The sequence below is a fragment of the Triticum urartu genome, chromosome 5, assembly GCF_003073215.2.
Source record: "Triticum urartu cultivar G1812 chromosome 5, Tu2.1, whole genome shotgun sequence".
Classification (NCBI taxonomy): domain Eukaryota; kingdom Viridiplantae; phylum Streptophyta; class Magnoliopsida; order Poales; family Poaceae; genus Triticum; species Triticum urartu.
In genome coordinates, this window is record NC_053026.1 from 220,578,752 (window position 1) to 220,601,168 (window position 22,417).

Consider the following 22,417-nt stretch of genomic DNA (forward strand, 5'->3'; position numbering starts at 1 on the left):
GTCTTCAACCTCTTTCACTATAAAGTGGTTGAAACTCTGGATGTGCGGTTCGATGAGACTAACGGCTTGCAAAGAGAGCAACTGCCAAATGTGCTAGATGAAGCTTCTCCTAGTGAATCTATCAAGCTAATGGGTGCTGGAGAAATCATACCCATCGAGGAACAAGCAGAAGAGGAAGTTGCCATTCCTGATCCTACTCAACGTGAAGACAATGCTGAGCCTGAAGACAATGCTGAAGATGAAGACAATGATTAGCAACAGCAAAGTCTTCGCATTGTTCATCCTCGTGTGGCTAACAAAGTCCAAATTGAGAAGATAATTGATAGCATCATTGCTCCTGGTCAACTAAGTCAATCAAGATCTATGCAACTAGCAAACTTCTGTGGGCACTATGCATTCGTCTTCATATCCGAACCCAAGAAAGTTGATGAAGCCTTCATGGAACCTGAATGGATTCAAGCTATGCAGGAAGAGCTTCAAAAATTTGAGCTCAACAACATCTGGGAGCTAGTCAAGCGTCCAGATCCTCGCGAGCATAATATCATTGGCACCAAATGGATCTACCTCAATAAACAAGATGAACATGGTCAAGTCATCAGAGACAAAGCTTGTCTCATTGCTCAAGGTTACACGTAAGTAGAGGGAATTGAGTTTGATGAAACCTCTGTTCCTGTGGCTAGGCTTGAAGCCATTCGCATACTGCTAGCCTATGCTAATCACAATGACATCCTTCTGTATCAAATGGATGTGAAGAGCACTTTCCTCAACGGCAAAATTGATGAACAAGTCTATGTAGCTCAACCACCTGGTTTTGAAGATCCAAAGCATCCTAACATGGTCTACAAGCTCAACAAGGCATTGTATGGCCTCAAACAAGCACCTCGAGCTTGGTATGACACACTCAAACAATTCCTGAAGAGCAAAGGCTTCAAACCTGGTTCTCTTAATCCCACTCTCTTCATGAAGACATATGATGGAGAATTGTTTGTATGTCAAATCTATGTGGATGACATTATCTTCGGATGCACTGACAAGAGATGCTGTTGTAGGGTGAAACCCTACATGAGATCTTTTCACACTTGGAGGGGGAAAAGAGATGAACACACAAGAACACAAGAAGAGAATCACTCAAACAAACCCAAATAACACATCCACTAGAGTAGCATACATGAGATCCACAAGCATACAAGAACAATTCAAGGAAAATAGCACCAGGGTAGAGTTCTTCCCACTCCAAGGATATGAGGTCTTGATGTTGAACTTCTCCAAGAGGAGGCGATAATCCAGAAGGATTCTTCCCAAATAGGGGTCTTGCTCTCCAAGAGGAGGGGATACAAGGAGCAAAGCTCTCTAATGTCTCTCAAATACTTGGCTAACCCTACAACAAGCTAGATGAGGAGTACTTATAGTCTAGGGACAAAATTGGGGGAAATGGGGGTACATGGGTCTTTTGCCCTTAGTGCACGCAGGCACAAACCGGACGTGTCTGGCACCCAGGGTAAAGGGGTCTGGGCACCCGAAGGGAGAGGTGCCAAGGGGGCCGGGCACCCGGGTGCGGAGGACCGGGCACCCGGACCGATTAGAGAGGTCGCAGCCTTGTGGCTGTAGGGGCCGGGCACCCGGTGCGGGCTGGGGCAGTGCCCAGGAGGAGGCTGGGCACCCGGGGTTTGAGGGGCCGGGCACCCGGGGGCGGCGGGGGCAATGCCCAGGAAGAGGGCCCGGCACTTGGAGCGGCCGAGGCCAACGCCCAAGTAGGGGGCAGGCACCCGGGGTGGCCAGGGGCCCTTCCAGCTAGCTGTAGGAGGTGGACGGGCACCCGGGGTAGTCCGGGACCTCCCTTGCTTCGCATCTCGAGCATCCTTCTTCCTTCTCCTCCTCCATAGGTGCTTATGTCTCCATCCTCGCCTCTTCACGGTCATCTCCTTGGTACCTAAGAGTGCATAACATCTCTGTTTGAGGTAGGACCCGATTCACATGTGAATTCGAACGAAACTCAAAGAGGAAAGAGTTAACCTCGGTTTCGATGGCACGTGTGCATGCTCTTGTCATTGGTCCTCTTTGTGCTTGCGGTGGTGACAGAATGTCCATGGGGATGGTCGAGGGATGCTCCGCATCAGATACAGTGATGAATTTAGTCATATGATGCAAGAGCAATATTAGATATCCATGATGGGGGAGCTGAAATTCTTTCTTGGTCTTTAAACCCATCAGCAAAGAAATGGCATCTTCATATCACAAGAAAAGTATCTCAAAGATTGCCTGAAGAAGTTTGGGATGCAAGACTTCAAGGGCTACTTGATGCCAATGCCAACCAAAGGTCAATTGGGCTCTAACGACAATGGTAAAGAGCTCGACCAAAAGGTATACCACTCCATGATTGGTTCTTTATTGTACTTATGTGCATCTAGGCCAGATATAATGCTTAGCGTTTGCATGTGTGCCCAATTCCATGTGGCACCAAAGGAATCGCATCACCTTGTGGTGAAGCGAATACTTCGATATTTGGCTCACACCCCAACGCTAGCATTATGGTATCCAAAGGGCTCAGAGTTTGATCTAGTTGGATTCTCAGATGCTGATTATGCTGGTGACAAGGTGGATCACAAGTCTACATCAGGCACATGTCATTGTCTTGGGCGATCACTTGTCTATTGGCTTCAAAGAAGCAGAACTGTGTGTCACTCTCCACTACTGAAGCTGAATACATTTGCTGCTGGATCTTGTTGCGCTCAGCTTCTCTGGATGAAACAAACTCTCAAGGACTATGGCATCAACAAGAAGATGGTGCCCCTCTGCTGCGACAATGAAAACGCCATCAAGATTGCTCACAATCCAGTTCAGCACTCAAAGACAAAGCACATTTAGATTCGTCATCACTTTCTCAGAGATCATGTGTTGAAGGAAGACACTGATATCATTCACGTCAACACTGAAGAGCAATTGGCAGATATATTCATGAAGCCTTTGGATGAGAAGAGGTTTTGCAAGCTGCGGTGCAAGCTAAATATCTTAGAATCCTCAAATGTCATGTGAATGGACACACGTCCTAACACTTATGCATGTTGATGACTTAGGTGCGCAACACACGAAGTAATGTATGTCTTCAATTCATGAATACATACACTCTAAGAGCATCTCCAGCCGTTGAGCCCCCCAGGAGGCATTTTTTTGCTGCCTGGGGGGGCTGCCGGTGAAGATTTTGGCCTGGGAATGACAATTTTCCCAGTCGTGTCCACCCCCAAGCGAGGCCGCTGCTGCCCCCACCGTGCCACCCCATCCTTCCAGCAGCGCGTCCTCGCCTCCGTTGGCCACCGCTGCTCGCCACCCGCGCCCTGCTGCTCGCTCCTGGCCGCGGCCGCGCCCTGTTGCTCGCGCCCGTTGCCGCGCCTTCCCGCGCCCTGACCGCCGCCGATGAGGACGGAGAGGATGAGGAGAAGGAGGGGGCGGAGCTAGACGGGGCGGAGCAAGGCCGATGGCGAGATTGAGGTGAGGCAGAGCGGAGGAGGCCGGACGGTGACCCGGCAGCAAAGCATGCGCGAAGCCGGCAGGCACGTCGGGAGGCGGCCGAAGGCGCGGCGACCCGGCAGGGGCTCGGGAGGCCAGTGGGAGGGCGCGGGGAGGTGGCTGGAGGTGCGACCACCCGGTAGGGAGCTCGAGAGGCCGGCAGGGTGGCGCGGGAGACCGGGCGCGGCGCCGCAGGCGGCCGGCTGAGGGAGCCCGCGAGGCGGCCAGGCGAGGCGGAGCCGGCCGGAGGCGCAGTGCCGCATGGGGCCGGCGCGAGTTGTGGGCGAGGCCGCCGAAGCTACGGGGGAGGTGGCGCGAGCGGAGCCCCTCCCCGGCCATGCGCACTGCGGTAGGTGGTGAAAGGAGAGAGAAAGGAGAGGAGAGAGGGGAGAGAGGGGAGAGAGAGGGGCTGGCAGTGGGCATGTGCGTTGAAAAAGGAATCACCGGCACGCCCAGCTGCTCCCCGGGGGGCTAGGTTTGGGGTGGGACTGCCAGCGTCAATTTTGTCCAAATCCGGCGAAAAGTGAGGCTTTGGGGGCGCGAGTCGGAGGTTATTTTACTGCCGGCGCCCAAAAAGCGGCCGTGGGGGCGTCTCGGGGGGACGGCTGGAGATGCTCTAAGTGTGAAGACATTGATGTGGAAATTGACTTCGGAGCACCACGATAATTGTGTGTCATGTCTGGGTATAATACTTCCTATACGATGGGTAACGCCACCACCAATCTTTCTTGAAGATTTTAGTTTGGCGTCACATTGCATTATCTTCATAATTGGTGTGTCTTCAACATTGTTTTATCTTCATGATTTATCTTACAATGTTTGATTTGGAGTTCTATGCCATATATATGTTATGTCCTCTACAGCATTCACTTATAGCTATTTCTTCAAGTTGCCTTTTTCTGAACTAAGTGAATGTGATCGGACCCTTACCCCATTTGTGCTTATCTCTCCTACTCTCTCTAAAATCTTCATATGTATTCTATTGACACGTGTCGATTGTCTTCACTGTGTCCTTGTCAGTCAAATATTTAGAGACAAACATTTAAAAATGCTTTCAATATCATTATCCTTTATGCCTGAATCTGAAGAAGCCGGAAAGACCGCCCGGCATACCAGGTGAACGTGGGGGCGTGGCACTATTTTTAAACTGTTGCATGCGTGCCACGCGTCGCCCAGATGTGTATCCCCAAGGGCAGCTGAGTAATTTCACTGCTCTGCCTCCTTCCTTATAAATACACAGCCCCCGCAGTCATTAAATCTTACTCCCTTCGATGTCTCGCTCATAACCCTAGCACCATCGCTAGCCTTCGTCATCATCCGAGAAGAAGCGCTTCACTGCCGCGACCTCTCCGTCATCGTGTTCACGCCAGCCACGGACTTCTTCCGCCCCGCCACCGCCGTAGTTGTCTTCCACCACCAAGTTAGGGCACGTGAGATCGAACTGCTCGGCCTCCATCCCAACTCGTCTAGCAGTTCCTCGGCTATTCTTGAGCGGTAAATATGTGCTTACTTTTTACAGTTTATTCAATTCGATGAACTTTCTAAATCTTCATAAAGTTGTTTATCACATCCAAATCTAGATTTTCCCAATCTCTGCATCTCATTACTTGCAAGTACTTTTCACTTATGCTTCACAACTAGGTTGATTCCTCACTTGTACCTATTCATGGATCCGTACAAATCTGGAACCAACTTATCCCTATAAGTGAATGTCTTCACACTATGAAGTCAATGTCTTGAAACTGAATTTATCTTCAAAATCCTCTGAGAATGCATATGACCTCTCCTACTTCCCTCGCATCTCTAATGCTGTCACAGGTACATGTCCATGGGCGAGTCACTTGGTTCTTAGAGTCTGAATTCATTTGCAGACTTCTTACAACATCATATTGTTATCTTGAAGCCAGTTCTTGTCTGACCAATAAACCGAAGCCTATCACCTTTGTGGAGCCAATCAGTGTTGTGAAGTCAATGGCAAGTGGTAAAATCTACAAAGAAAGGGGCCAGATAGCACCGTGATAACACTGCCAAGGATCTGCCTCCAGATCTATACAAGATGTACAAGTCTGATCCTGAAGAAACTTATGGGGAGCGCAAGTCATGTGTTCAATGGATTCGCAGGTACTGGGCAGAGCAATGGTTTCTGTACAACTTCATGACCCCCAAGTATGCTGACAAGAACACTGTGAGGCCACCTTGGGTTGATATTGTGTACAAGAAGCTTTACCCCAAAACCAAGGCTGAAGCCATTCATCAAGGCTTCTTCCCTTGTATGGTGAGGCATCCAATGCCTCAGAATGCCGATCCATCCAGCTTACGATGGTGTCGTGAAGATGATTTGTTTGAAGCCAATTATTAGTTTGCTCAGGCTTTTGCTACCCAAAATAAGAAGGATATTGGGATTGACTTCAAACCAGGTCCCGCTGAACCAAGGCCCGATGGCAGCCATGAAGTCAAACCCAATCTTATTGGCATGTTTGAATACTTTCCAACATTTTCTGGCACACTGTGCTGGGCAGAGAGCCAGTTTGAAACTGTTCCTGAAGAGGAAGAAGAGACCGTCGCTCCCAAGCCCCCAAAGCCCGTGAAGAAGTCAAAAGCTTCAAAGCCTCCCTCTGCACCGAAAGCTTCAAGAGTGAATCCACTAAAAATTGCACCTCCTGAATCCAATGTGTATTTTGAAGGCTTGTCTCAAACTTCTGTGAAGACAAAGAAAATCTCAGGGCATGGTCTTACTCCAGCAAGCATCATGCGCAATGAAGAAGATGTGATAGATCTGTCTAGCGATGAAGATCTTGCTGATGGCGCCCTGGAGCTACTGATCAAAAGCAAACAGGAGGCTGAGATCTTCAAGGATATGCCTTTGTTCGATGCTAATATATTAAACAACTTCATCAATGAATGGTTTGAATACACTACTCTCACCATTGACGATTTGCAGCTGCCTATTGACATTAGCGTCACATTCCAGGGCTGCATAGCCAAAGAACTTGCTATTGCTTAGAAGGTTGTTCAGTAGAAAAACAAAATTTACCATGAGAAATCTGTCTTCAAGAAGCACATGGCAAAGCTCAGTGTTACTGATGTTCAGAACTTCAAGAAGATGATGGCTGACCAGAAGGCTGAGTTTCATAAGCGTCGTGATGAAGCCAAAGGCTCCCGAGAGTGCCTCAAATACTATGCAGAGAAATATGTTCAGGCTCACAATGAAGCCGTGAAGAGAAAGGCACTTGGGCGCCCAAGCATTGACCCCAGGCTGGCAGCTAAGAAGAAGAAGCCCGATGAAGCCGAAGCTAAGGCTCCCAGGCAAGAAAGGCCCAAGATTGTCTTCCCTGCTAGCATGACTGGCTCGAAGCCAAAAGCTCCATCTATTGCTTCGGATAGGAAGCGAACCAAGCAAGCAGAGGCTGAAGCCAATAAGTGCAAGCATCAAGATATATACTTCTGATGCCGCTCCAACTTAGAAGAACCTAAAGACAAAGTCTTCAAAGGCTTCAAGAAGGGCACAAGCACCAATAGCTTCATCTGCTCCTCAGGAGCTGCTGCTTGTAGAGCCCATTTCAGTTGCCCTACCAGTCTCCTCCAACAGAGAACGTAGACTTGTTGTGCATGAGCCTGCTCCCACAGAGGCCCATGACACTGAAGAGATTCCAGCTGTTGACACCACCGCAGTTGAAGACATTGGTCATGAAGACAATGTTGACAGAGATGATGATGAAGTCCTTCCTCAAGTACCATAGCTAATCTAGAAACCGGTGTCATCGCCTGCTCCCACAAGTAGTGAGCAAATCAGCATTGGCGGTCCCACGATGCTAATTACACAAGATGAGTTTGGGAAGAGCAATACCCCAACTCCCCACTCCATGAAGTCATACAACGTACCACTTGCTCATGTCACTACTCTAGTGCTTGACACACCCCACGCTACACCATAAGACATGGAGAAGACCACGCCATTGCCACATGCGTTGCCCAAATTCCTAAGGCTTCGCAGAGACCCAAGGCCATCGGTCTCCATGTCAAGTATTCCTGAAGAGGATGTGCACACCACAAGTTTAGTAGCACGTCAAGTGTTCCCTGAATCCATCCCGTCAGAGACCGCTCAAGAGTCTGAAGGCAAAGAGGCTAAAGATATTCTGGCTCCATCAGCCGATGAAAGTGAAGAAGAACAAGTTGTTATTTCCCTTGCTGAACCTATTGTGATTCCATAAGTGATCATGCCTGCCCCCCAGTAATTGAAGCCAGTGATGCTGCTGCTGCCACCCATACTGAAGCCAATGATGTTGTCATGGTTGAAGCCACTCCGCAGCTTGAAGCCACTCTTCAGATTGAAGCCAATACCGCCACTAAAGACATTCAGCCATCCACCTCGGATGTTGCTGCTGCTCCACCAGTTCCACACACCATGGCAAGGGCCTTCAATCGTGAAGGTGAACTGATTAGCGTCAGATGGCCAATTCTTACACCTCCTGAAGCCCCTGGGCCCCAATATGATTATCACATCGAGCAAAGGCCTCAAACACAGAAGCCTATGCCAGGGATGCCAAGGCTCCGAAGCAATGTCACCACTCAAAGCTCATTCAGTGTCTTAGGCTTCAAAGAGCACAACACCTTTTTCAACAAGGCCAAGAAGCCCAAGATTTCTTCAGGCCGATTCTGGAGTCATCTCCAAAGAAGCTATTACTCATGCAGCCTATACAACCAGGACCGGATTTTCCCACACAAGCGCCTGTGTTGTGATGCCATGGCTGGATTGCGATTTATGGGAGAAGCCCTTGACTGCTTTCATGATGTTGGCTTGCTCCCTTTTGTCGTCGACAAGGAGCACTGGAATGAAGAGCTTCTGCTCCAACTTTATGCCACACTACACATATCGGGCTACAACAGGGATCCGAAGACATGGGTCCTTGAGTGGATGATAGGAGATGTTCACCATGAAGCCGAAGCTCGGGATATCATCGAGCTTACTTCCCTGCCCACTCCTGGTGATCTCTGTTGGGGAACGTAGCAATAATTCAAAAAAATTCCTACGTGTCACCAAGATCAATCTAGGAGATACTAGCAACGAGAGAGAGGGAGTGCATCTTCATACCCTTGAAGATCACTAAGTGGAAGCATTACAAGAACGCGATTGGTGGAGTCGTACACGCAGTGATTCAGATCATGGTCGATTCCGATCTAAGCGCCGAACAACGGCGCCTCCATGTTCAACACACGTACATCCCGGGGACGTCTCCTCCTTCTTGATCCAGCAAGCGGATAGGAGAAGTTGAGGGAGAACTCCGATAGCACGACGGCGTGGTGGTGATGGAGCTCGTGGTTCTCCAGCAGGGCTTCGCCAAGCGCTACGGAGGAGGAGGAGGTGTAGGAGAGGGGGAGGGGCTGCGCCAGGGGAAGGGTCTATGGCTGCCCTCTCTCTCCCTCACTATATATAGGGGGAAGCGGGGTGGAGGAGGCGCCCTAGGGTTCCCTAGGGGAGGGGCGGCAGCCACAGGGGGAACCCTAGATGGGTTTGGGCCCCCCCACCCCTAGGAAACTTGCCCCCCAAGCCGGGACGGGTGGCTGCCCTAGGGGAGGCGTCCCCACCTCTCCAAGTTACGTGAGATGGGGTGGGAGGGGCTCTCAGCCCCTTAGTGGGCTGATGTGACCCCTCCCCTTGGCCCATAAGGCCCCCCAACGCTTGTTGGGGCCTCCGAAACCCCTTTCGGACACGTTGGTCGTCACCCGGTACCCTCGGAACAATTCCGGACTCCAATACCCTTCGTCCAATATATCAATCTTCACCTCCAGACCATTTCGGAACTCCTCGTCACATCCGGGATCTCATCCGGGACTCCGAACAACCTTCGGTAACCACATACTATTTCCCATAACAACTCTAGCGTCACCGAACCTTAATTGTGTAGACCCTACGGATTTGGGAACCATGCAGACATGACCGAGACATCTCTACCGCCAATAACCAATAGCGGGATCTGGATACCCATAGTGGCTCCCACATGTTCCACGATGATCTCATCGGATGAACCACGATGTCAGGGATTCAATCAATCCCGTATACAATTCCCTTTGTCTATCGGTATGTTACTTGCCCGAGATTCGATCGTCGGTATCCCGATACCTCGTTCAATCTTGTTACTGGCAAGTCTCTTTACTCGTTCCGTTACTCATGACCCCGTGGCTAACTCCTTAGTCACATTGAGCTCATTATGATGATGCATTACCGAGTGGGCCCAGAGATACCTCTCCGTCATACGGAGTGACAAATCCCAGTCTCGATCCGTGCCAACCCAACAAACACTTCCGGAGATACCTGTAGTGCACCTTTGTAGCCACCCAGTTATGTTGTGACGTTTGGTACACCCAAAGCATTCCTACGGTATCCGGGAGTTGCACAATCTCATGGTCTAAGGAAATGATACTTGACATTAGAAAAGCTCTAGCAAACGAACTACATGATCTTGTGCTACGCTTAAGATTGGGTATTGTCCATCACATCATTCTCCTAATGATGTGATCCCATTATCAATGACATACAATGTCCATGGTCAGGAAACCATAACCATCTATTGATCAACGAGCTAGTCAACTAGAGGCTTACTAGGGACATGTTGTGGTCTATGTATTCACACATGTATTACGGTTTCCGGGTAATACAATTATAGCATGAACAATAGACAATTATCATGAACAAGTCAATATAATAATAACCATTTTATTATTGCCTCTAGGGCATATTTCCAACAGTCTCCCACATGCACTAGAGTCAATAATCTAGTTCACATCGCCATGTGATTAACACTCATAGTTCACATCGCCATGTGACTAATACCCAAAGAGTTTACTAGAGTCAATAATCTAGTTCACATCACCATGTGATTAACATTCAATGATTTCTAGGGTTTGATCATGTTATGCTTACGAGAGAGGTGTCAGTCAACGGGTCTGCAACATTCAGATTCGTGTGTTCTCCGCAAATCTCTATTTCATATTGTAGATGTTGCTACTATGCTCAACTTGGAGCTATTCCAAATGGTTTCTCCACTATAATTATGCGGTTTGCTACTCAGAGTCATCCGGATAAGTGTTAAAGCTTGCATCGATGTAACCCTTTACGCCAAAACCTTTATCACCTCCATAACCGAGAAACATTTCCTTACTCCTAAGGACAATTTTGACCGCTGTCCAATGATCCACTCCTGGATCACTCTTGTACCACCTTGCCAGACACGTGGCAAGGCACATTGCGGTACACAACATGGCATATCGTATAGAGCCTATTGTTAAGGCATAGGGGACGACTTTCGTCCTTTGTCTTTCTTCTGCCGTGGTCGAGCGTCAAGTCTTAACTTCACACCTCACAACTCAGGCAAGAACTCCTTCTTTGACTGATCCATCTTGAACTCCTTCAAGGTCATGTCAAGGTATGTGCTCTATGAAAGTCTTATCAGGCATCTTGATCTATCTCTGTAGATCTTGATACCCAACATGTAAGCAGTTTTACACAGGTCTTCCTTTGAAAAACTCCATTCAAATAACCCTTTATGCTTTCTATAAATTCTACATCATTTCCGATCAACAATATGTCATCCATATATACATATCAGAAATGCTGTAGTGCTCCCACTCACTTTCGTGCAAATACAAGTTTCTTGCAAACTTTGTATAAACCCAAATGCTTTGATACCCTCATCAAAGCTTATGTTCCAACTCCGAGATGCTTGCTCTAGTCCATAGAAGGATCGCTGGAGTTTGCATACCTTTTAGCATCCTTAGGATTGACAAAAACCTTTTGGTTGCATCACATACAACCTTTCCTCACGGAAACCGTCAAGGAAACTTTGTTTTGACATCCATCTGCCTGATTTCGTAAATGAAAATGCAGCAACTGCTAACATAGTTCTAACAGACTTTAGCATCGCTATGATTGAGAGAGTCTCATCATAGTCAACTCCTTGAACTTGTCGGAAACTTCTTTGAGACAAGTCGAGCTTCACAAATGGTGACATTACCATCAGCGTTTGTCTTGTTCTTAAACATCCATTTATTCTCAATGGCTTGCCGTTCATCGGGAAAGTCCACCAAAGTCCATACTTTGTTCTCATACATGGATCCTATCTCGGATTTCATGGCTTCTAGCCATTTGTTGGAATCCGGGCCCACGATCACTTCTTCATAGCTCATAGGTTCATCGTTGTCCAACAACATGACCTTTAAGACAGGGTTACCACTCAGAAGTTGTACACACCCTTGTCGACCTACGAGGTTCGATAGTAATTTGATCTGAAGCTTCATGATCATCATCATTAGCTTTCTCTTCAACTGACATAGTTGCCACAGAAACATCTTTCTATGTCGCGCTACTCTCTGGTTGAAGTGAAGGTTCAACAACCTCATCAAGTTCTATCTTCCTCCACTCAATTCTTTCGAGAGAAACTATTTCTCGAGAAAGGACCTATTCTCAGCGACAAACACTTTGCCCTCAGATCTGAGATAGAAGGTATACCCAATCGTCTTGTTTGGGTATTCTATGAAGATCCAATTTTCCGCTTTGGGTTCGAGCTTTTCTGACTGAAGCCTATCAACATAAGCATCGTAGCCCCAAACTTAAGAAACAACAACTTTGGTTTCTTGCCAAAACCATAGTTCATACGGTGTCTTCTCCACGGACTTAGATGGTGCCCTATTTAAAGTGATGTAATTGTCTTTAATGCATAACCCCCAAAAATAGCGGTAGATTGGTAATAGACATCATACACCATATCCAATAAGGTTCGATTACGATGTTCGGACACACCATCATGCTATGGTGTTCCAGGTGGCATCAACTGTGAAACAATTCCACCTTGTCTTTAGTGATTGCCAAACTCATAACTCAAACACTTTCCCGTTGATCAGATTGAAGGAACTTGATCTTCTTGTTATGATGATTCTCAACTTCGCTCTGAAATTGCTTGAACTTTTCAAACATTTCAGACTTATGCTTCATTAAGTAAATTTACCCATATCTATTCAATTCACTGGTGAAGGTGAGAAACTAACGATATCTACCTCGCGCGTCAACACTCATCGGACCGCACACATCAGCATGTATGATTTCCAACAAGTCACTTGCCCGTTCCATTGTTCCAAAGAACAAGGTTTTAGTCATCTTGCCAAAGAGGCATGGTTCGCATGTGTCAAGTGATTCAAAATCAAGTGACTTCAAAAGTCCATTAGCATGGAGGTTCTTTCATGCGCTTTACACCAATATGACCTAAGCGGCAGTGCCACATGAAAGTGGTACTATCATTATCAACTCTACATCTTTTGGCATCAATGTTATGAACATGTGTATAACTATGACCGGGATTCAATAAACCATTCACATTGGGTGCATGACCATAGAAGGTATTATTCATGTAAACAGAATAACCATTATTCTCTGACTTAAATGAATAACTGTCAGGACCCCGATTCTAAGTCACACCGATCTAGCCTGTAACACCTCATATCACTTTGCGGCCTCACGCACGGTATTCCCACGGGTGTCGCCTTACCATGGCCCGGGACCGTTTGTGCCTTTTGGCTCACGTATATGATAGTGTTGCTAGCATCCATATGACAGAGAACCCGGGCCGACATGACTAGTCGTGAAACCAAAGTGGCACTAACTTACGGGGACAGGAATACATGAATCAACATCGAGCATGTCGGTCAGCAGTGTGTGAATCCAGGCTGTAGCACTTGGCTAACAGGACTCCGGGAACCCAGGCTATAGCAGGCTAGGCAGGACTCCGGATGTCACCGCGTGACATTTCCCCGAAGGGACAGACGTAGGAATGAAGTGAATCACATGCCGGCCAGTCAGGTGCTCCGGAGCAGTAGTGCTGGGCTAGCAGGACTCCGGTGAACCGAGCTGTAGCGGACTACTATGGCTCATGGAAGCACAAGACTACAATTCCCCATAAGAGAGGCTACCAAGGATAAACAACTAGGTTGTCGGATCCCACACATACCAAGCATTTCAATCATACACACAATATGCTCGATATGTGTAAATACAACATGGCATCACAACATAACTCTACGACTCAAGTATTTATTCATTAGGCTCCAAGGAGCGAGATATTACAAACATGGGTCTCATGACCCAACATTCAGAGCATACAAGTCAAAGCACATGCGGAAGCTTAACTTGTCTGAGTACAGACAGCTAAAAATGAAGAAGGCTGAGGAGCCTGACGATCTACAAGACCCTCCCAAGGATACAAGATCGTAGCTGAGGTAACAAGCTAAACGTCGAAGTCCACGTGGAACTACTAGCGAGACTGAAGTCTCTCTGCAAAACATAAAATAAGCAAACGTGAGTACAAATGTACCCAACAAGACTTACATCAGAACTAGCTACATATGCATCAGTATCAAGAAAGGGGTGGTGGAGTTTAACTGCAGCAAGCCAGCTTTGACTCGGTGGCTATCCTGAACTACGACTGCAAGTAACTCTGCTGAGGTGGCGCACATGAGGCCACATATTCACCATATCAATATTCCACTATGGATCCGCTCCCGTCTCCCTACGAGAATGCCATCCATAGCACTCACGCTTATCTTGCGCATTTTAGAGTATCCACTTTCACTTGTCTATGAACTATGCAAGGGGTCTAAGTTTCCATATCCGAGGAATCCGGCTATTCGAATAGATAATGATAACCCTGTAGGGGTGTACTTCTTCACACACGCTCTTTCCACTTATCGCCCTGTACACGTCATGTACCTCGGCAACCATCAAGCGGAAGCCGGGCGAGGGAGTCGGCCACGACCTGACTAACCAACAAGTCTCTAGTCCAGGTTTATCGCCTATTCGGGTTCCATCTGCAAGGAGATCCGGCTGGGGTGTCGCTCACGGCCCCAAATGATGTGAGCAGGGTTCCCAAGCCCACCATCTGGGTGCCACTTGGTACACCATGCCACTGTGCCTAGTCTGTCCCAAGCCCACCTGTACCGGGTGCCACTTGGTAGACTACTAACACTACCTACAAACATCAGAAACTAATTGCAACTCCTGGATAGAGATCGAGTTGATTAATAAGCCAAGAGGGGCCGAGTTACCGGAACCCAATGTGTGGTAGTAACTGTTCATGGATCACAAACACAGAACTCAGTTCCTGAGGACGGCTGCAATGATACAACACACCATTTACTCCTACATGGCCTCTCACCGCTACCTTTACCAAATCGTGTTCACATGCTTAGCTCACACATAGTAGGACATGTTCATCACCATTCCAATTCATCCCTGATGAATCCGACCTGACTCAACTCTAAGCAGTAGCAGGAATGACAAACAAGCATGAATGAGTAGGCACATCAGGGCTCAAACAACTCCTACTCATGCTAGTGGGTTTCATCTATTTACTGTGGCAATGACAGGTCATGCAGAGGAAAGGGGTTCAGCTACCGCAGCATGTAACAATTGAAACGGTGTTGTCCTAATGTAGTAAAAGAGAGCAGGAGCGAGAGAGTGGGATTGTATCGGAATGAACAAGGGGGTTTTGCTTGCCTGGCACTTCTAAAGATAGTAAAGTTCTTCATCAGTGTCATCGAACTCATCGTCGGAACACGTCTATCGAGAGGGAACAACTACTGACAAACAAAGAAGAAACACAATCAATGCCATGCGACAATATGATGCATGAATGTGACATGGCAATATGCTGTTGATTTGGGTTAATGCGACATAAAGTCATTTTAATTGAAGTGGAATTCAAAACTACATCAAATTCCAACTCCAAACCTATTATGAACTTTGCCCTAATCATGTTTCATCCTAAACAGTGAGGTTAACTTGCTCAAACATGCATGAAAATGGTACAGATGGATAGATTGGATTTTTCTGATAATTTTTCATATATAATTTATCTTATTTGGAGTTACGGTTGAATTTCTATGAATTTTAGAAGTGTTAGACATTTTTTGGAATTTCCTGGTTATTTAGAAATAAATCAAATCCAGAAAAGGACTTATTGCATCAGCATGACGTCACCGTGACGTCAGCAAGTCAACAGGGCTGACCATGGTCAAACCTGTCGACCCGGTCCCACATGTCATATGCTTATAATTAATTAGAGGTTAATCCCGTGTTGACTAGGATTTGACCCAACGCGGGGCCCACTCGTCAGTGTCTGTTAGGAGGGTTAGTGGTGATTAGCGCCTAATGATGGCTCCACATCAGCGTCGCCGGATCAAGCGCCGGCGACCTCACAGTGCGGCGGCGGCTCGCAGGGGTGGCGCTAGGGGCGGCGGCTGGGCGCGCTGAGGGAACCAGGAGGGAGCCCGTGCTCCCGCGCATCCAGTGGTGGCAGCAACACGGCGTGGGGCTCTCGGTAGCGGCGGCGCAGGCGAGTTGGGTGGCGGCCGGAGCTACGGCTTCGAGCGGGATGGCGCAGTGGTGCACGACGAAGCAAACTAGGCACACCGTTGGGATTACAGGGGCTGCAGGACCTCAACGACGTGCTCGGGCGCGAGTTCGGTGACCTGCAACGACAGCGGCGACAAGGACACCGGCGGTGAGCTCACGGATGCGACGGCTAGCACAGTTAGAGCAGGCGCGCGAGCAAGAGGACGGGGAGGAAAGGAAGAGGAGCTCACAAGGGGGCGGAGCAGAAGGTCAGCAGGCTCGGGGACGCGCGGAGGTCAGCGAATCGAGCAACGGCGTTCGTCGGAGTAGACGAGGAAGATGGCGGCGGTGACGACGCTGCAGGGCATCCGCGGGCGCGTTCTTCGGCTTGGAGCTTCACGGCATCGAGGCGGAGCTAGAGGTCACAGCCACAAGGCAAGGGAACGGCGGTGGGCGTGGTGGTGCTCGTCGGCGGTCTCGGGCGTGTCCGGGGAGGAGCGTGGGAGAGAGACAGAGGAGGGAGAGAGGCACGGGGAAAGTGAGGGGAGTCGAGGGGGTCACGTGTCGTTCGTAGCCAGCTCCAGGCGGACAGCGGCAAGCAGGAGGTGGTGAGCTACGGTGCGCGCGCAGACACGCCTCTGCCAGTAGGCAGAGGTTGAAGACGGCTCTGCCCCTGGTGGGCTGGGCCACCAGGTGGGCTGGCCAGTGCAGCTGGGCCGACTACAGGTAAGGCCAGGTAGGTTTTCTCCTTCTCTGTTTTTTTCCTATTTTGGTTTCTGTTTTCTATTTTTGCAATTTGTTTTTGATTTGGTAAAAACACCAAATCATTTCTATAAATCCTGAAATTAATTATGGGCAATAACTGAATTATCTCAGAGGCCCTTAGCTATTTCCAGAATTGTTGGAGCATTTAATAATATTAATAGCAATTAACTGCCCCAATTCAAATATTTTATGCCTTAAATTCAATGCCCAACTTGTTCCTTAAAAATGCTCATTATTTTTGGTATGGATCAAAACCATTGTCAAAAATAACAAACATCAAATAAGAGCACTTTGGGTTCTTGAATGCAATTTATTTAAGCTGGACCTATTTGAATTTCAAAGTGCTAGGGTTTTATCACCCCCAATTCAACTTTTAAATAAAATTTAAACATGATGCACACATGAAGCCAGCCTAGTGCAAAACCAGAAGCTAGGGATGTGACAATAACTGTATTGCAATAAACATGATCTAATCATGTTCATGCTCAATGCAGACACCAATGAAAACAACATTTATCTAGGTTCAACACTAATCCCGAAGGTAGAGGGAGCATGCGATGGTGATCACATCAACCTTGGAAACACTTCCAACACACATCGTCCCCTCGCCCTTAGCTAGTCTCCGTTAATTCCATAGCTTTTGTTTCGAGTTACTGAATTGGTATCTAATACCCAGGTGCTACTAGGAGTACTAGTAAGGTACACATCAATAATACACATATATCAAATATACTTTTGTTGAAGTTGACAGCCTTCTTATCTACCAAGTATTTGAGGCAGTTCTGCTACCAGTGACCGTTCCCCTAATAGAAGCACTTTGTCTCGGGTTTGGGTTCTTGGGTTTCTTCACTGGAGCGGCAACTGGCTTTCCATTCAAGAAGTTTCCCTTCTTGCCCTTGCCCTTATTTGAAACCAGTGCTCTTGTTAGCCATCAACACTTGATGCTCCTTCTTGATTTCTACCTTTACGGCCTTAATCACGACGAACAGCTCCGAGATTATCTTCCCTTGCATGTTATAGTTCATCATGAAACTCTGGTAGCTTGGTGATAGCGACTGGAGAACTTTTGTCAATCACTCTCTTATCTGGAAGATTAACTCCCACTTGATTCAAGTGATTGAAGTACCCAGACATTCTGAGCACATCCTCTCCTCCATCTTGTAGGCAAAGGTCTTGTCAGAGGTCTCAACCTCTCAACACGGACATGAGCCTGAAATACCAATTTCAGCTCTTCGAACATCTCATATGTTCTATGGCATTCAAAATGCTTTTGGAGCCCCGACTCTAAGTCGTAAAGCATGGCGCACTAAACTACCAGGTAGTCATCAGAACGTGTCTACCAGATGTTCACAACATCCACAGACGACGCCAGAGGGGTTGGCACACAGGGCGGTGCATCAAGGACAGAAGCCTTCTATGTAGCAGTGAGGACAATCCTCAAACTACGGCCCTAGTCCGCACAATTGCTTATAATATCTTTCAACTTAGTCTCTCTCTAGGAACGTATTAAAACAAAGAGCTAAAGTGCGAGCTATTAATCCACAACATAATTTGCAAAGACAATTTAGACTATGTTCATGATAATTAAGTTCATCTAATCAAATTATTCAATGAACTCCCACTCAGATAGACATCCCTCTAGTCATCTAAGTGATACATGATCCAAATCGACTAGGTCGTGTCCGATCATCATGTGAGACGGACTAGTCATCAACGGTGCACATCTCCATGTTGATCGTATCTACTATACAACTCATGTTCGACCTTTCGGTCTCTCGTGTTCCGAGGCCATGTCTGTACATGCTAGGCTCGTCAAGTCAACCTAAGTGTTTTGCATGTGTAAATCTGGCTTACACCCATTGTATTCGAACATTAGAATATATCACACCCGATCATCATGTGGTGCTTCCAAACAATGGGCCTTCGCAATGGTACACAGTTAGGGGGGACACTTTCTTGAAATTTTAGTGAGGGATCATCTTATTTATGCTACCATCGTTCTAAGAAAATAAGATGTAAACATAAACATCACATGCAAATCATAAAGTGACATGATATGGCCAATATCATCTTGCGCCTTTGATCTCCATCTTCGAGGCGCGGCATGAACACCATCATCACCGGCATGACACCATGATCTCCATCATCATGATCTCCATCATCGTGTCTTCATGACGTTGCCTCGCCAATTATTACTTCTACTACTATGGCTAACGGTTAGCAATAAAGTAAAGTAATTACATGGCATTTTCATTGACACGCAGGTCATAAATAAATTAAGACAACTCCTATGGCTCCTGCCGGTTGTCATACTCATCGACATGCAAGTCGTGATTCCTATTACAAGAACATGATCGATCTCATACATCACATATATCATTCATCACATCCTTTTAGCCATATCACATCACATAGCATACCCTGCAAAAACAAGTTAGACATCCTCTAATTGTTGTTGCATGTTTTACGTGGCTGCTATGGGTTTCTAGCAAGAACGTTTTTTACCTACGCAAAACGACAACGGTGATATGCCAATTGCTATTTACCATTCATAAGGACCCTTTTCATTGAATCCAATCCGACTAAAGTGGGAGAGACAGACACCCGCCAGCCACCTTATGCATCAAGTGCATGTCAATCGGTGGAACCAGTCTCACGTAAGCGTACGTGTAAGGTCGGTCCAGGCCGCTTCATCCCACAATGCCGCCGGGTCAAGATAAGACTAGTAACGGTAAGCAAATTGAACAAATCATCTCCCACAACTACTTTGTGTTCTACTCGTGCATAGAATCAACGCATAGACCTAGCTCTGATACCACTGTTGGGGAACGTAGCAATAATTCAAAAAAATCCTACGTGTCACCAAGATCAATCTAGGAGATACTAGCAACGAGAGAGAGGGAGTGCATCTTCATACCCTTGAAGATCGCTAAGCGGAAGCGTTACAAGAACGTGGTTGGTGGAGTCGTACACGCAGCGATTCAGATCGCGGTCGATTCTGATCTAAGCGCCGAACAACGGCGCCTCCGCGTTCAACACATGTACAGCCCGGGGACGTCTCCTCCTTCTTGATCCAGCAAGGGGAGAGGAGAATTTGAGGGAGAACTCCGACAGCACGACGGCGTGGTGGTGATGGAGCTCGTGGTTCTCCGGCAGGGCTTCGCCAAGCGCTACGGAGGAGGAGGAGGTGTAGGAGAGGGGGAGGGGATGCGCCAGGGAAGGGTCTATGGCTGCCTTCTCTCTCCCTCACTATATATAGGGTGAAGCGAGGTGGAGGAGGCGCCCTAGGGTTCCCTAGGGGAGGGGCGGCGGCCACAGGGGGAACCCTAGATGGGTTTGGGCGCCCCCACCCCTAGGAAACTTGCCCCCCAAGCCGGGAGGGGGCTGCCCTAGGGGAGGCGCCCCCACCTCTCCAAGTTACGTGAGATGGGGTGGGAGGGGCGCTCAGCCCCTTAGTGGGCTGATGTGCCCCCTCCCCTTGGCCCATAAGGCCCCCCAACACTTGCCGGGGCCTTCAAAACTCCGTTCGGACACGATGGTCGTCACCCGGTACCCCCAGAACAATTCCAGACTCGAATACCCTTCGTACAATATATCAATCTTCACCTCCAGACCATTTCGGAACTCCTCGTCACATCCGGGATCTCATCCGGGACTCCGAACAACCTTCAGTAACCACATACTATTTCCCATAACAATTCTAGCGTCACCGAACCTTAAGTGTGTAGACCCTACGGGTTCGGGAACCATGCAGACATGACCGAGACATCTCTCCCGCCAATAACTAATAGCGGGATCTGGATACGCATATTGGCTCCCACATGTTCCACGATGATCTTATCAGATGAACCACGATGTCAGGGATTCAATCAATCCCGTATACAATTCCCTTTGTCTATCGGTATGTTACTTGCCCGAGATTCGATCATCGGTATCCCCATACCTCGTTCAATCTTGTTACTGGCAAGTCTTTTTACTCGTTCTGTAACGCATGATCCCGTGTCTAACTCCTTAGTCACATTGAGCTCATTATGGTGATGCATTACCGAGTGGGCCCAGAGATACCTCTCCGTCATACGGAGTGACAAATCCCAGTCTCGATTCGTGCCAACCCAACAGACAGTTTCGGAGATACCTGTAGTGCACCTTTATAGCCACCCAGTTACGTTGTGACGTTTCGTACACCCAAAGCATTCCTACGATATCCGGGAGTTGCACAATCTCATGGTCTAAGGAAATGATACTTGACATTAGAAAAGCTCTAGCAAACGAACTGCACGATCTTGTGCTACGCTTAAGATTGGGTCTTGTCCATCACATCATTCTCCTAATGATGTGATCCCGTTATCAATGACATCCAATGTCCATGGTCAAGAAACCATAACCATCTATTGATCAACGAGCTAGTCAACTAGAGGCTTACTAGGGACATGTTGTGGTCTATGTATTCACACATGTATTATGGTTTCCGGTTAATACAATTATAGCATGAACAATAGACAATTATCATGAACAAGGCAATATAATAATAACCATTTTATTATTGCCTCTAGGGCATATTTCCAACAATCTTTATGAGCCAGGTTGTCAGCTGTATGAGAAGGAACTTGAAAGCATCTTCCAGAAGCCAGACCCAAGCATGAGCCAAATGCTGAGCATGATGAAGCCATTGCGTGCAGAAGCTGAATACCCAACGCAATTCTTCGTCAATGACCTCGAGTACCTGCCTCACACCATCTACCACATTGTGCAGCATACTCTATGTACAATCAAAGGGCACTCCTCTCATGCGAAGATTGAAGGCACCATGGAGACATTGGTCTTCTACATTCTCGAGGGCATCCGCTTCAACACTCATGACTTCTTCATCAGGCAGATGGCAGCTTCAAGCATTCTATGCACCATGGATAATGTGGCTGATTAAGCTTCGCTCTTTGGTCAACTATAAAGTTTCAACACACAACCATGTTATCTTCATGCCTGATGTCGATATGTCTCATGAAGCCATCTATCCCGAACCTGCCAATGAACCAGTTCATGAAGACTATGCTACCTTGCAGAGCTTCTCAGCACCTCTTGAAGCCATTCATGTGCCCAATCCCACTACTGCTGCTGTTGGTCCACTTGTCGGTCAGCTTAGGCTGCCGCATCACGCTAACACTAATGCAATTGCCAGCACAGTACCTCAAAGGCCTCAGAAGTGTGCTCATGTCCTAAATGATAGAGAACTTCTAGTTTCTCTCCATCAGAGGCATGATAGGCATCATGACTGGATGAAGCGACAGATGCAAAGTCTTCCTGTGGATGTCAATCGTATTCGCAACCTGTCCACCAAGAACTCATTTTTTGCGCATGAAGCCTGTCGGTGTGCTTGGAAGAGCCTCACTCTGCTATGTTCTAAAGATGAACTCACTGCAGATGGCTTCACAGAAAGATTCAAGTTTGACTCCAAGCTTCCGCAATCCGCTAGTTGGTGTCTGACGGTGTCCTGGACTAGGGGGTACTCACCACATCATCTCCCGATCTATTAGATTGGGCCGAGGACCCCCGTGGCCATATACTCATGGGCCAGTTCGGACAGCTGCCGCATACAAGGAATATTCCACAAGACTTGGCGATCAAGACAAGGACTCCTCCCCACCGGCGTATTCGGCTAGGACTCTTGTTATCCTAGGCCTCTGGTGCATTATATAAACCGAGGCCAGGCTAGTCGATAGATGATATATACAACAATCATACCATAGGCTAGCTTCTAGGGTTTAGCCTCCC